Source organism: Falco punctatus, assembly GCF_963210335.1.
Source record: "Falco punctatus genome assembly, chromosome: 3".
Lineage (NCBI taxonomy): Eukaryota > Metazoa > Chordata > Aves > Falconiformes > Falconidae > Falco > Falco punctatus.
In genome coordinates this window covers 10,061,107-10,077,516 of record NC_137582.1, presented here as the reverse complement: position 1 = coordinate 10,077,516, position 16,410 = coordinate 10,061,107, and positions in this window count along the sequence as shown.

Sequence of the window (16,410 nt, the reverse complement as noted above, 5' to 3'; positions counted from 1 at the left end):
AAATTACTACAGAAATCTCTAGAGAAGATGTTATGCAGGTTGTAGCTTTTCCGTCCACCTTTGTAAGATGGCTTTTCTCTGAATGTTCATACGTCTACTAACTGTGACATTCCTAAGAGGTGAAAGGGTGACATCTGAATTATGTCAGATAGTGTTTCAGCTGAATAGAAGTAAATCTTGCAGGATCATTCTGTTGTCTTCTCATTACTTTCTTAGAAATTTAAGTGTCTTCTGTAGAAGAATATGCATTCACTATAACACAGGATAAATCCTTACCAGTTGCTTGTCATTAATTAAAGGTTTATTTTTTTTTTATTCCAGCTGAATTACATGCATTTTTTTAAGTTGTGCTGAACATGCCAGAACATACCATCTTAGATTTAATTTACCTTGTATTGTAAGTGGACCTAAAAAGTTTGAAGAACTTCATGCATTTGACTTGCATTTTGGGCAAGACAGATAGACATATGTGTTCAGGGTCATGTGATGAAAATGTCCAAAACATGTTGGAACATTGATCAGGGACTTCTCCAAAGGACTCTTCTTCCTCAGAATGGATCTTTCACTTGAAAATTTCTTGCTTCTTGTGACCATGTCAGAAAGGCTGAAAAAGAGTATGTAAAAAACATGGCAAATTTTGTTTGGCGCTACATGCCTAACAGGTTGATATTTTGCCAATTTTTTGTGAAAATGGTTCAGTCATTTCAGAGAACAACACTAAGGGAAATCAGAAGAAATTATTTCATTTCGCCTGAGTCCATTTTTTGAAAAAAAAAAAAAAAATGGAAAAATCTATTGCTATCTGTTCAAGTTAAAAATCATAACCTCAGTAAATATAAAAAAGGACTCTTGAAGCTAGAAACTTAAATTTTCCTCTCGGTCTTGGCCATACTTCAACTCATAGCCAGAGATTTATTTATTTTTTTTAATGTCATTGTGAGCTGGTGCTATAGTTTACAGAGGTTTCAGGATGTTGATCTGACAGTAGGCATCCATCTTTCCTGTATTGCTAAGGACAACTTTGGGCGCTAAAGCAGAACAAACACTGTATTAGACAGGAAAAAAAAACCAGAAAAATAAAAGGTAGGTTTGGATGTGGGTATGGGTTTGAAGGGCAAGGAAGGGTAGGAGTGTTTCATGGGGACTTTATCTAGCAATATCTGTAATACATGTTTCTCTAGCTCAGGAAATCCCCGAAGAGCTGACTGTCAGAAATACAGAGAATAAGAAAGATCATTTTAATAAGCCCTTCTGTTGTACTCTTTCTAATTATCTGATACTGGTTATTCTTCAACAGCTACAGGAGTGAAATAAGGACTGGTTCAGTAGGGCTTTGTTAGGGTTTTCCTGATATAGCCCTGTCCCTAGTGGCTGTCCCTAGGACCTGGAGCCTGCACCCTGACTTTGGCCTCAGCCCTGCTTTACTGTTTGGAGCATGGTGAGACTGTACCCCACCAGGGAAGGGCAGGGCATGTTCCTACCACCTGAGCCCACCTCCCACCCTTGCCTAGCTCTTAGGGCAAAATGGGATCATACTTGAAGAGGTAGGGAAGAAGCATTTGTGTCTAACAAAGCATAATTCTGGCCAGAAAATGTCCTGCTCCAAATCCTGCGGTTCTGAACAAATTCAATGAAAGCTATAAGCAAAACATTGCTTTTGGTCCTGCTTTTGTTCTGGTCTCCATAAAAGCTATCCACTTACTTCTGTTATCCAGTACCTTATTAGGCCAAGTAACAACATCTTGCATGGTGCAAAGGGTTATAACATTGCTAATAACCTGGTAAGTATCAATACAATATTACAAAATGAAAACTGTTTTCTCAGTGTGAGTTTCCTAGGAAATTGCACACAAATTGTTAATACTGTAACAATAAGTACTCAGAAGTTAAGAAATACAAGATCTAATCTCCTATGTAATCTTTATTCAGATGCTTAGTACATATGCATCTTGATTCAGTCTTAATTATATGATTGCAATAGTCTGTTCCCCTGTGTTTAATTCTGTGCTCTGGCAGGATGATGTTTAGTTAGAGAACAGCTGCTCAATATTTTGTCTCGGCCTTGTGCAGTATGTTACTCTATATTGCATTTTCTGTACACTTTTCAATCCCTCTATGAACTCAGAGTTATTTATTTACTTCCAGGGTTTTTTATAGCACTCATCATTACACAGTATTAAAGTGCTTCACATTTATTAAGAATTTTCACAACATCCCTGGGAGAGGAAAGCATAGTATTTATTATCTCATTGTTACAGATGGGACAGATAATTTAATATCAAAACGCCTATTTTTTCCTGGAGACCTGTCTGAGACACTTTGCATGTGATCTCCTAAAGTACCCTTCCTTTTTACAGCACTTAACACATTCAAAGCATCCCCCACTGACTTCAGTTGGGAGTTCTAGGCATTTTTATGAAATTCCAGTCAGGCGTTTAGAAATGAGGAATTTTTTTCCTGTGATAAAAACTATTTTAAGTAGACTGCGCATCAATGCAAAGGAATCCTATGACAGTCTTAAGAAAACTAGTTTCTTAGGGCAAGAAACCTTAACAAACTTATTACATAAGCTCACCTTCTGAAAATGTCCTTTTGCTACACAGATCTACATTTATCTCCAGAGAAATGGATTCTGTACAATGAAGAAAACACTTTCCATCATCGTCCCACTGCAGGTGGGGTGGTGGTGGTGGAGTGGGGTGAATGAGGTAACTTGTAGCTGTAGGAACAAATTTAGGTCCTGATTTTCAGGGTTTGGGTGCTCATTCAGGTGCTTAAAATCTCGTACTTTCATTATTTTAGTTTGTGTATGTGGTATCTGTTCATATTTTATATCGCTTTATATCTAGAAAGGTGCAGATAGATATTTTAGGTAGAAACAAAAAGGTCCAGTTTCAAACTGGAGAAACTGACATTTTATTATGGATGAGTTCATGTCATCCAATCTATGAAAGATTTGAAGGTTAAAAGGCGAATTCCATTCCTTAGAAATTACTCACAGGGGATATTGCTACATGAATTCACTACATTAATTTCAAATTATGGATTTTTCCAGTGAGTGCACCTGCCTGCATGGAGATGGAATATTGGAGACAGGGTTGCAATCACCTGTGAAAAAAGCAAGTGGACCATCACTGCTCCCAAATGCTCAGGAAAACTTTAGTGATGAAGGGCAACCTTTTAGAGGTACTCTTGACTCTTGGGTTTGGAGCATGTCTCCCATATCTGCCCATCCGTCAAACATTCTGCTGATCTTTTCAGTAGATTAACTTCTGCAGGAGCTATACCCCCAGTTGCTTGCCATCCCTGGCTCCCAGGCCATCAGATAAGGAATCTATCCACAGCACTCTCCCTGCCACCTCCTATCTCACTCTAGTCTGATGACAGGAAGGAGTTTCTTGGAAAAGGTTATTCAAGCAACGCTATTCCACCCTTGTGAGGTATATGTAAATACATTCTTCTTGCTTGGGGCAAAACTTACTCTCCACTGAGTGGGAGGGGAAAGGACAGCCAAAGTCACAAAGGTGCCAAGGGAGAACAAAAGAAAAAAAGAGGCGCAAGTTTTGGAGGGAGGAGACAAAGATGTCAGAGAGTAAAGCAAAAAGAGCAAGGAGGGAGTCTTTGACAGTTCTTTTAAAAGTACTTTAATAGTATATAATAGTTTCCTAAGGTGATTTAAGATTACACAGAAGAGAAACAGAGAATAGAGAAGTGGTAGTGTGAGGGTTACAAATTCTTATACAGGTGATAGGCCAAATTTATGCAGCCTGTATATAAACGTCCCGCTCCTGCTTTCACATTTCTATCCATATGCTGATAAAGGAAGCACATTGTGTCTCTGGTTGTCAGGAATGAAAGTTTTTCTCCAGAAACAGAGGCGTAAAGAAAGAAGTCATTCACACATATCAGTAAAAATCATCTTTATTTTGTTGCTGACAGCTTGGAAGTTCGTGGTTTTGTGACTGATCTCACATCCTTGGTACATTAGGAGGCAGGAAAGGAGACAATTTATAAGAATTACTTTGAAGCACGACACTGAATGAAACGCCATGCTAAAATATGGAAGGTGTTACAGTGGATCAGAGTGGTGAAGGCACTATTCACATCTACGCAAGCATGTCTCCCCTAAGTGCTGACCCTCATGCCAAATAAAAATTCTTGGTGCTTTTGATAAATTCTTAGTACATTAATAATTCGTGGTAAAGTATGATCAACACTATATGTGATCTTGTTGGAAGATTTAAAAGAATGCTTCATTTTCTCCACTAATGATTATTAAAAATCATAAAAGCATATAATTTCTGCCTGATCCAATGGCTGATTAAACTACTTGGTATTGCCAGTCTATACAGCATAAAGGCTTTCACCTCTTTGTATCTAAAGTTAGGTACTACACACCACTACTAAACAACACCTGAAAGGGTTTGAATTCTGCTCCAGAATTTTTCCTCATTTAGTTAGTCAAGACAGAGGTTTATGTTTACAGATCTTTCTTTGAAAGCATCTTGCCTCTTGATTTCATCCAGTTGAGACTTGAAGGATAGCTGAGGAAACAAAAGAAATAGCATGGAACACAAACTCCCAGCTAATTTAAGGAACACATAATAAAAAAAAATCAGGAGACAGGCTTACCTTTCGAAAAGAAAACAAACAGATACATTAAGGGGGAGGGGGAAAGTGGTCAGCCAAAACCAACCCAAATAAAGAAGGTTAAATAGTATTACCAATAGAAAAACAGATTTATAAATGTAACCAGTATTAAATTGTAGCAAAGATTAAATGAGAACATAAAGATCAAAGTGTATAAAAACACAGTACTGTGTTTTGTTTCTTCTCATTCTAATATGTAGATAGGTAGTGGCTACATATGTGTGGCAGCTGATGACTATACAATGATGTTAATCTATCAGAATGACTTATTAGGAGCTCATATCTTTTATATATATACATATATATATATGTATATTGCTATGGATAATGCCTAACCTCGGAATATAATCTGACTTATAGTTGCATACATTGTAGAATTATGCAGTCCATTTCATGAAAAATACAGTTAACATAGATCTAGTCCTGCAGTTTAAGCATAAAACTGCACTGAGACCTGAATTTATCCCCAGGAAGAAAAGGACTGGAGAATAAATGGAGTGATCAGCCTTGCTTCTATCATGGCTGTTACATTACCCAGCAAATTATACAGCAGCAACTTTCATGTACTACAACCTTGATGCAACACCAGGCCTGCAATCCCTAAGAGGGTTGATAGCATCATTCCTTTCACATCATTAAGCTGTAATCCTCTTTTCACATTCAGGATATATATCAAAGTCCTCTTCATTTGTTTTGTTTTGCTTTGTTTTGTAAATGTATGCAGATGTCATTTAGTCATATAACTTACCCTCCCACCTTTGTGTCATTTTTTGTTACCCTTCTCCTTCATTTCTGCAATTAGTATTCTTGAGTTAGTAGGCTCTGAAATCATCTGATATTACTCATGCTGAGACTTTTGAGGAAGTGTAACTCATTTCATGCATTCAAACTTTTCATTATATAAATGGGAGTAGATGGTTTTGGGTCTCTAAACAACTTATCATCTGAGTAAAAGTATATTTAGCCCACTGTCTTGCTACCTTACATTTTCCTTCGATACATTTTAGACCACTTCCTATTCAATTTCTATTTATGCCATATATTTCCATCCCCACCAAAGTACAATGTAAATGGGAGGGTGCCTATTGCATTGTTTTGCATATTCAATACCTTTGTCACTCATGGTAGTCTCTGAAAATATAAACATATTTAATTGATAAAGTAAGGCAATCAGCCCTAAAGAAAGTCACAAAGTTGGATATATATTTGTCACTTGCATGAGAGAAAGCAACAATGGCAACCGAGTCTTGAGGATATACAATCTATTTAAAAATACGTATTTTACTTTGCTACAGAAGATTAGCAGATAAACATTCATAGTTAGTTACTGTTGCTAAATGCTGACAATATGGCCATCGCTTGACTTTTGCCCTTAAAGTGACTCAGTGTTAGACCAACATTGTAATTGTAACAATGCAATTAGTAGAATATGACTGGTAATTCAAGTTTAGCATGAGATTGTCTGTGAAGATCTATTCCATTTTTTGAAGGATCAGTGCCATATATAACCAACCTGTCTCAGGACAAAATCCAAACAAATTTTGCTATCATAAATATTGTGGAAGTTTGCAAAGAGGACATTGTTCTAGGTAGATAAAGGATAAGATGTCAGCATATTCAGAAATAATACGGTATTGTCATGGGTTTATAGGACTTATAAAACTGGTTCTGTTGTATGCCAGGGTTTTGGTTTTTTTTCACGATAGTTCTTCACAAATCAGAAAAAGTTTTAAATTCAGATGTTTTAGTGTCTATAGGTTTACTTCTGTGTATGTCACACCTGTGCCTTTTTCAAAAACTTACCAAAAGACAATGATGGTGTTCTATTCACCCTTTTCACAAGTCTGTATGACTACAGGAAATGTATTCCATGATGAAACAGTCCTAGTGTATTTGATGCGACAGTATAGTCCCAATATCCTTCCTCTACACATACCCTGTAGTCACACACCTCTGTGTTTTTCACATGTCAAGAGAAGACACTTATTTAGGTGGAACTGTAAACATAACAAATACTAAGCACACGTTGCAGCATCAGAGTATCTGAGCACTCCTGACTATGCAAACTAAAGGAGCATAACTTTTGATGCATGGCAGGCGTTGCATTTTCAGAGAACTGTCATCATCACATTTTGTAAAATACATTAACTTTCAAAAATTACTTAATATTTTCTGAATACTTTACTGACCCTAATTAACGTAAAATTAATCATTTTGAACCCAGTCACATTAAAGATGTTAAGAGTCTCAGAAAACACAATACTGCCTGCAGCTGAAAGAACACAAAAAAGAGCTGTCAGGTAGAAATAGTCTAATTTGAAATGAAATTTAAAAAACAATAGCCAACTCAAAAGTGGTAATTTTTAGTGAATACTATTGAAATATTTTTTTCACTGTGAGAACAAGTAGTTTTATGGTATCTCAGCAAATAACTCTCTTGTGGCCCTTTATAAGAAATATATATATATATATACTTAGAAGGAGAGAGATATGGGACTTTTCCTTAGTAATCTGTTTTTTACTAAAGAGATAAACAACTTTATCCATAATTTACAAACGTATAGTGAGACACAATGATTTGTCTCCTGTTTAAGACCTGTCTCTGCCTTTAAATATATCTGTGAGATAAATTGTTCATCTTGTGAAATTTTAATGAAAACATATTCACTATGCAAATCGCCACGCAAGTAGATACCTGACTTCAAAAAATGTCTGTTTCCAGTGGAGTTTTCTGTAAGAACATCTATATTAATGGCAATGTCAGGTAATTATACTAAGTACTGAAGGCAAATATATACTTCTAACCTTTTAAGAATACTTCAAATTCTACATCACAAAGACTATAGTTAACATGTTAATCACTTAACTGTATGAAAACTGGGTTATCTTTCAGCCTCTGGCATTTTTTAAGTTCATTAATTTTCTTACCTGTCTTTTTCTTATGTCTTCTTTTTATTGAGAAACTCTAAATATAGTAGCATCATAAAGACTCAGCCCAACAAAGAGGTGAGTAAGGAACAGCATTTACTGAAATGGCATACACCATTTTATATTGCATGCATATAATCATTGTTTAGCCATTCAATTCTTTTCTTTTCCTTTTTTGCTGCTACTTATAGCCAGTTTGAAAATGACAGACACTACTGTAACCTGATACTTCTAAACTGATAAAAGGCAGGGATTATTACAATAAATTATTAAATACTTATTTAATATTCATTAAAGAAAAATAATAATACTTTGAAATATGACAGTATCAGATTTAAATAATAAAACATCCAAGGATTCAGTCAACTGGTAAAACTATACAACAAAGAGACTTATTCTCCCTTTTTAATAGCCCGTGCTGCTAAGCAAGTTGAGAGTGACTCAGAATTAACCAGTTTTAATGAGCACCTTACAAACATCCCACATTCATGTCAGTTATTGCATGAAGCATAACATAAAAGAGCATCTACTCTGAAATATTTTCATTCTCTAGAAATTTCTGAATGAGAGTGCTATGTAACTCCCTTCTACAGTCTTTAACTCAAATTCCCTTTCACCAGTAGTAAGAAAATACTTCAAGGTTAACATGACTTGCTGAGAAGCAGTGGAAACTTGTGAGGTGAGAAATTTATACACCGACAAAATAGTGTCTGCAGTCTCTGCTAATTGGTATCTGTGATCCATCTGCAGAGCTACATATGAACAGTATGCATACTGCTGGTCACAGTATAGGAGGGCAATTTTAAAGCGAGCCCATTGGATGTCCTTCTGCACACAACGTCCTGCATGACCTGGAAGATATATATAGGCTGTACCTGGGGCTGTGCTCACAGTTTCAAAGCTTGGATAGCTGCAAGGCTCATCATCTGGGCAGACTCAGGACATAACATACTAACAGAGTAGGTAGGGGTATGCACTTGAACAGGAGCATGGGGGGGGTTGCCTCTTGACAGCAAGGAAGGCAGCCATGAGATTAAAGTGCAATAAAACATGTTCAGCAGCTGGCATGGAACTAAAGCCTGCTCAGTGCCAAACATATTTCTGTTATTAATTATGTATGTCAATGATGTGTGTGTTTACCAATGCCCTGGCAAGTTCTACTTCCAGTGTTGATAAATGGAAAATATACTTTACACCTTCAAAAAAAGTAATTTAAGCCATTTTAAAGGTTGCATATTAATCATCTGTAGGGAATGCAAAGCAAGTGTTGCTTTAACCTATAATTTAGTTCACCTTTTCTTTACACTTTGATATAGTTGAGTTTGGATCTGGCCACACGTATTGATAAAAGCTGGTTTTCCAGCTGCATACTCAACAGCTGGAATATAAAACCTAATAGTATGTGCTTTCCAAGGAAAATTCAGAGCTAATAAATTAACAAACAGGTAAGAACAAACACGAGACTGCCAAAAGACGTAAAATTCACTATTATGCCTCAAGACAACCTATCGAGCAGTAGCATGTCCCACATTAAAACACAATTATTGATTTTCAGTGTTACTGAGTTTAAATCTGTTCCCTGAAAGACCTCTGAGTTAAATGGCTTTCATATTAACATGTGTCCTGATTGAGTCTCTACCTGAATTTCTGTCTCTTTTATGATCCTATCATTGTAAGAGTTTAGCTGCAGCTCAGCATTAAGATAAGGCATCACAGCTGAAACTTTATCTCTGTCTCTGTTGATGATAGAACTGACTCATTTTGCTTGAAAGTTTATTTTTATATGTTTATTTCTGTGCATAACTTGGTCTGCCCAAGCAACTTGCTATAAAACCTAAAGTAACAGCAGACAGATCACAGGAAAACACTGTCCAATTTATAGCTGTATATTCTATATATATAGTTCTGTATATTATATTCATATATTTACTTTAAAATATTTGATATTGTTTTAACCCTTTGCAAAAAAGTAACAGTAACTGTACTGTAGAGGCAGAGAGAAGAATAGAACCTGGTTTAATATTCCATAATGTTATCATGCATTTTGTTGCTATAAGACTTACAACAGATGAGAGCAAATAGTATTGGCAGCTGAGAACATCCAGCATTGGAAGAGGGAATCCTTAAAGTTGTTTTTTAATCATGCATTAATTAGAAGGATAATTCAATGGTTAGATTTCACAATGGCTATAAAGATTATGGACCGCAAATATGACACAGGGTTTTACTGATTCAAGTGGGCTTGAATTGCTATATTAAATTAAAACAATAAAAAGAATTAAAAAAACCCTAACACAGTCAAAACACAATTATATAGTGTTTTCAGTGCCACAGGTTGCAACACTTTTCTGCATATGTCCTGGGTTGCATGGAACAAGTCATCTAGCCTACCTGTAAAAAAAATGCTGTGAACTTTTAGAGATTATGACATTTCCAAAAGGTAGGAAGATTGGTCTGCCGAGAACAGCTTTTAGTAGCAGAAATTCCTACTGCTGAATCAATGAAACTTAGGATGTGCTATTTTAGTTCAAAAAGATATGCCTTCTCAATCTATTTGCTCAATAAACTTTTAAATTAAAGAAAATGAAGAATGCTAAAACTGGTACTAGACATAAAAGTTTCTGTTTATTTTCTTGTTTTCTATTCAGATCATGGCATTACTGGTGAAGAACCTAAGTTGGTATTCTGTTTAAATCGACACTGAGTGTTTAATTTTTGAGCAAATATGCCTTGTTATTAATTATTCATTTATACAAACATTTCAGATTTCAGTAATTAAAAAAATCATTTTAATAGTCATTATTCATATAAAGGTGATGGGACTGATGTTGATTAAAGTTATCTTTTATTTATGTTAAAAATTAATTTATTTTTGAGAACCTGGAATAGTTTCTATGTTTTCCCTATTTTTAGAATCCAGTGGAAGATTATTTGTTGACACTTCTGGGGATATCTGGCATAGTTTCCTGGTAACAGCATTGCTGATGTTTCCGATGTGTGAACGCAACATCGACAATTATGAAAAAAGCTTCATGATATTTGTGTGACAGCATGTGTTCACCTTCAGTGATACTTTTGACAAAATAACCGATTCTTAAGCATTTTATTTTGGAAATATCACCAGAGTGTATCCAATATAATTGAAATAGTACAAACATAGACTATTGTTACATTCGTTCCCCAAGTCAATGAGAAATCTGCTGACAAAGTAAGACTGGCGTCAACTAAGTTACACAATTCACTACATTGTCCTCAGGGAGTAGTATTGATCCAAGCATAAGCAAGTGGATTGTGAAAGAAACTGTTCACAGCAGTAGGCAGAAACTTCTTGAGGTCTCAAGACTGACTGCTTTTGCAGTAATGTTTGCCTGTCATAAAGGTCTTCTGCTCCCATGTCACACAAGGACTGTTCACTGTAGAGCCGTTATTGTAGGGAATGTAGGCAAAATTTAGATAGGAATATGGTTGGTATAGGGCTAATTCCTCACAAAGTGGTCTGCAGCTGAATAAGAGTTGCACAGATTCACACTAATATTTCAGCCAGTAGAACTCATAGAGAGAGGGAAAAAGCAGTCAGAAGAATAATGAGAAAAGCTTTCCTTGATGTATTGTATCAACCTAATAATTCAAAACCAAGCATATGTGCATTTGTGTGCGTGACTGCATCATACTTATTATTTTCAGAAAAAGGTGATTCGGGACAGAGAAACTTTACCATATTTGCCAAATAGTTTGAATCTACCCCAAATCAACTCCTCCTTAAGAATAAATTAATATGACACTTGTTTTTCTGGTTTTTGTTTGGGTTTTTTTTAGATGAATAGGACTGTGTGCCTAAGTGTTTCACAGGATGAAGAAAAAGGGAGGGTTTTTTAACTCCTGCTTCTGCCCAATAGCTCTGGAGACCTCTCTTCTTGGAGGATTTTTTTTCCCTTGTAGGGAACAGCAAAGGTAATCTGCTCAGAGAGGAAAAGGGAACCAGGAGCTGAGTCTCCACACAAGGCTGGTGAGACAGGGCCAGTCTCATGGTAACTGAGCAGGGTGAGCAGAACCATTCTGCTCACAGTAGTCAGGTTCATCCAAGAGTCTAGATCGCCGGGCACACCCATCACAGTGAGGCAGCTTCAAGGTTAGCCAGGAACCACAGTCAGCAAGTCAGGGTCAGGGTGTACACATCTATCTGAAGGAGCACAGCTTTTCACATAGGCAGTGGTGAAGCATTACTGCTGCAGCTCTGTCTTTGTTTGCCTGAACATCAAGATCACAACTCTCAGATGAAAACAGAAGATGCCAGGGTCAATGAAACAAAAGAATGAATCTTCAGTCTGCATCTCTATTACCTTTTGACAGCCTCCTCTGGGGTGCACTTGCCAAGTCTCCTGCCCTCATATAACCTCTTTATTTTCAAGCCCCTGAACACCAATCTGCAAAAGCTGCAGCTGAAAGGTAGGGAAAAAAATCTTGTGGATACCCATCTGTTGAGATACTCTCCAGTTTACCGTCTTTACAGTATCTGTTTATGCCATAGTCTTTGTGTTATGTGTTATCCTTAAGCCCACAGGATGGCAGAATCACATTTTGGCTGTACAGTGAGTTCATAGGCAAGACTCTGCATCTCCTGCTGCCAGCTGATACTTGCCAGGACAGAGCTCTTTCCTTGCTAGTGGGAATCCTGTCTTCAGCTGCTGTTATTAGGGAAACCTGCAACATGGACCACCTACTGCCTTGCCACCATAAACACATAAACGAGCTGGCAGACATAATTTACATTTTCCATTTCTAACGTGGCTTGTAAATTTTTAATAATATTGTCAGCCAGTCCCAGATTTGTTAGTAGACCCAGGTCTTCCCAGAAGCCCACCAGTTCACAATCTGGGACAACAGCATCCAGTTACATGTAGATGGCCAGTTTGCACATATGCAAATGACTGATGTAATTTTATGCTTCAGCACTCACTGCTCACAGCTCTTACTCTGCATGACTTCCTCACACACACACACACTCTCCTCTATCGAGCAGAGAGGCCGTCTTAACTAGCTATGCCATTTTTGGACAGGAAAATGTACAAACACAATCAGTATATACACAAACAAGCATAAAACCCAGACTGAACTAGTGTTCTTTGCCTAAAAAGCATTCCCCAGACTGCATGGATTCATTTTTGTTACTAGCATCCAAGCAAACAGCAACAAATGTTAAAGAGATGATGGATGGAGCCTATGACATGTACCTGCACTTTGTTTTACAATGTGAGTAAGAGGTAGCCTGTTCTGCTTTCCATTTAGGCAGGTCAAGGCTTTGGATCCAGTGATACCAGCTCCAATCTATGGGGACTGATAAACCCTAGAGCAAATAGGTCTAATAGCTCACTATTGAATGCTTTTTTGAAGTTCCTCCAAATTCAAAATTGTCTCTTTTCCCCTACCTTTTGCTGCAGCATTCTGGGATATAGTAGAGTCACACAGTGTCCTGTATATAGTACTGCATGTGACATCCACAGTACTGGGCTGAGTGGCAGGCAAGCATTGCTGCAAGAGCAAAAATATGGTGAAGGTCTGCTTTGGAAAAGATGTTATGATGGTCCAGGACGCCTCAACATGAAAGACTCTGGAGCATGCCAAAGATTCAAAAACATTCAGTGGGAAGAACAAGTTCAGATTTGTCCTTTAAAATATTTACACCAGGCCAGGACCACTTCAGTACAGACAGGTTCAGTTAGCAGATACACGAATTTATAACCTGAAAACAATTTATTCTGTGTGCAGAAGCTGGTTAGGTAAAACATGCATTGCTCGTGGATGTTGCACTTTTAGCAATGAACTCATTGTGAACTGGTCAGCCTATTTTTGCAGACCTCTATGATTGGAATAATTGAATAACACACTAGCTGCTTATCTGCGGAATACCAAATCCTTAGAAGTTTGCTAAGGTCTGATTCATTATGAAATCCCTGATTACAAATATGCTTTAGCAAATCATAAAATATTGTTGCATTCTAGTCCAAAGAACTTAGGACTCAGCACCCAGCACTTTATAGTCTGTGATTAGTATACCAGTTTCATTACTGCTATTGAGGAGGAAAAACTATGATTTAAAATACAACAGTACAAAAAAAAAGAGAAACATTTTTTTCCAATGGTGTATGATTACAAGATTCTCAAGTACCTTGAGACTGAAATCATGCAGTTTTCTAAAACTTAATTATGTGAAAGTCCAAGTGGTGAAAGAAAACCTGAGTGGATAAATGATCTTTACATTGCACCCTGCAATGTTAGCATACAGTTTCTTAAATATTAGCATTCGGTGTTGGTATGTGTGCTGAAGAGGAGAAAATGGAGATAAACTTCAACGAATTTGCCTTCACCTATAAAAGCTAACTATATAAAACTTCCATAACCTCAGCTGATTTTTCTGTGCAACCAGTACTTTTCCGCTATGATTTATTTTCTTAATAAAACATAGCTACTATTCTATATTCTCTGTGTGGTAGATTTAAATAACATGAACTGTACAACAGAGGTGGGGAAAAATTATTAAAAAGAAAGAAAATTACTTTTCCCTTTAAGTTCTAGCGGTCCATAAGGTTTGCATTTCAATCTCCAATAGGAAAAATTGACTTCCTATCCCTAAGGGAAATGAGAAAAACCATTATCTTTGCTAGAAAATAGGAATTGTTTAATCTTTTTCCATTTTAGAGCCAAGTGGTTCATTCTGATTGCTAAGCAGCACGTTGTACAGCCCATTGTTCTCAAAGTTTTCTATCAGTCTACAGTTTTGATATTTCATACTGTCAGATTTATGCTAGTGACAGAGCATATATCTTCTCATTTTCATCTCAAAATGTGGAAATACTAGATAACAGGATAGTAGCCACAACTCTGATGGTATGTCTGGCCAATTAGTTGGTTTGGGCATTGCTAATTTTAAAATCCTTGTAATTACACAGTCATCTCTATGTACTTTATTTTGTTACAACTTGGTACCTTTTTTTTTTTTTTTCTGTTCCACTTTTTCATTTAATACTAGTCACTGTGTCATCCTGTGGGTTTTATATGTATTGAATATAATCTAATTTAAAAGCCTTTAAAAAATACAGACACTGGCCTTTTATGGTTGTTTTTGTCCCTTCTGTACAATTTGTGACATTGAAAAAGTGACCCATGTGGTTCAAACATGTACTTCAATCTATGCCAGAGAGTGTTGCATGTCATCAGCTGTCACTGAAAGACATTTCAACTTTACCCAATCCTCTTGCAATCAATCTTTGCCCCCAGCTGATGCAGGTAAAATTGAGAGTTCTTCTGCTACCTTCTGGAGGTTTAGAAATGTGAAGAAAAGCACTTGGGGCATTTCATGGGGTGCTCCAGCATAGGGTCAGCACTTGTGGCTGAGGAGGATATTGGTGTTTTCCAGTTCCCTTCACTTAACACAAGTTAAGATAAATATACAAATGCAAAATTTTATTAAAAGCATCCAAACTAGGCAATGCATTTCTAAATGTTTAGGAACATCTAGGTATAAATGACTGAAAATCTATACCTAATCTACTTACAATAGGGTCATATATTGAAAGTTTTCTCTTATCTGTGGAATATGACAGATTTAACAAGTAATTTCTCCTTCCACATCATTAGTTTATTCTTCTAAACTCTAACTCATTTTATTCTTTTTGTACTTAACAGGCAGCCTGGTCACCCACCTAACTAGTTCAAAGTAATTTCCTTTGATAGCTACATGAAGTCTTTTTGTTACATTAGAAGTGATCTCCTGCACTTTAATAGCTAGCAAATAATGATTTGCTTCAATGAATTTTAAAACTCTTGTTCTCCCTTTTTGTTGCCTGTTTAGCATGTTTTAGTGAGAAAAGGATCTTTTACTGATCGTTTTATGTTAAGCTGTATATTACAGCAAGATCCAATACAAACATTTCCTAATTTTATGTACATTACAATTCTTGACTGAGATGAGCCTTGACAGCAATCAACCACTTGGAGTAAACACAAAATGATGATAACATACTTAAGGTGTCTGCTTCCAATCTCTTTCTCTCACATATCTATGACAACATAATCTCACTAAAAATTTTCCTGTTACACACATTATAGTTATACATAAAGCCATAGCATCTAGCCAGAGAAATATTTTACTCATTTATCTAAAGAAATGGAATTTGCATCAGAATAGAGAAGATCCTAGGCTATAAATGCAAGAATGACATCTGTATTCAGAGCACTTGCAGTGAGATAAGAAGAGGGCAGCAGTGCTGGCCTGTGTTAAGCCTCCTGCTCCAATTCCATGCTGGCCAAGGACTTCCAGCTAATATGCACATTTATCAGAAGGACCTGGTGGTACTTGAGGACAAGCGTATTTCTTCCACCCGCCTTGTTGGGTACAGAGAGGGAGCAAATCAAGACCTTCACTCATTCTACCTAAAGGAAGAAACACCACATAGAGCTATCCACCCGTGTGTTATTGAGGACCGTTAACTGATTAACTCCTAGTGTCTAATATATACAAACGTATGTGAGCAATATGAACAAATACAGCCAAGCATTGTAAGTGGAGTTGTGAGAAGAAGGAAATTGGCTGTATGCCTACAATGTTACTGGTTACAACTGTAACTTTGACTTTCCAGGCAACTCTTACTTGTAATACAGTAATATCGTTATTGAATATAGAGGCGGTACTTCTAGGATGAGGCTATATTCTATCTGTGAAGCAGATATTGTCTCCCATACACATACATATAGTGCCCATATAGACAAGAAGTAACGCTATCAGTCATTTGTTAGGTCTGGCACCTTCTAAATGAAGGAAAGTAGAGCATTTTT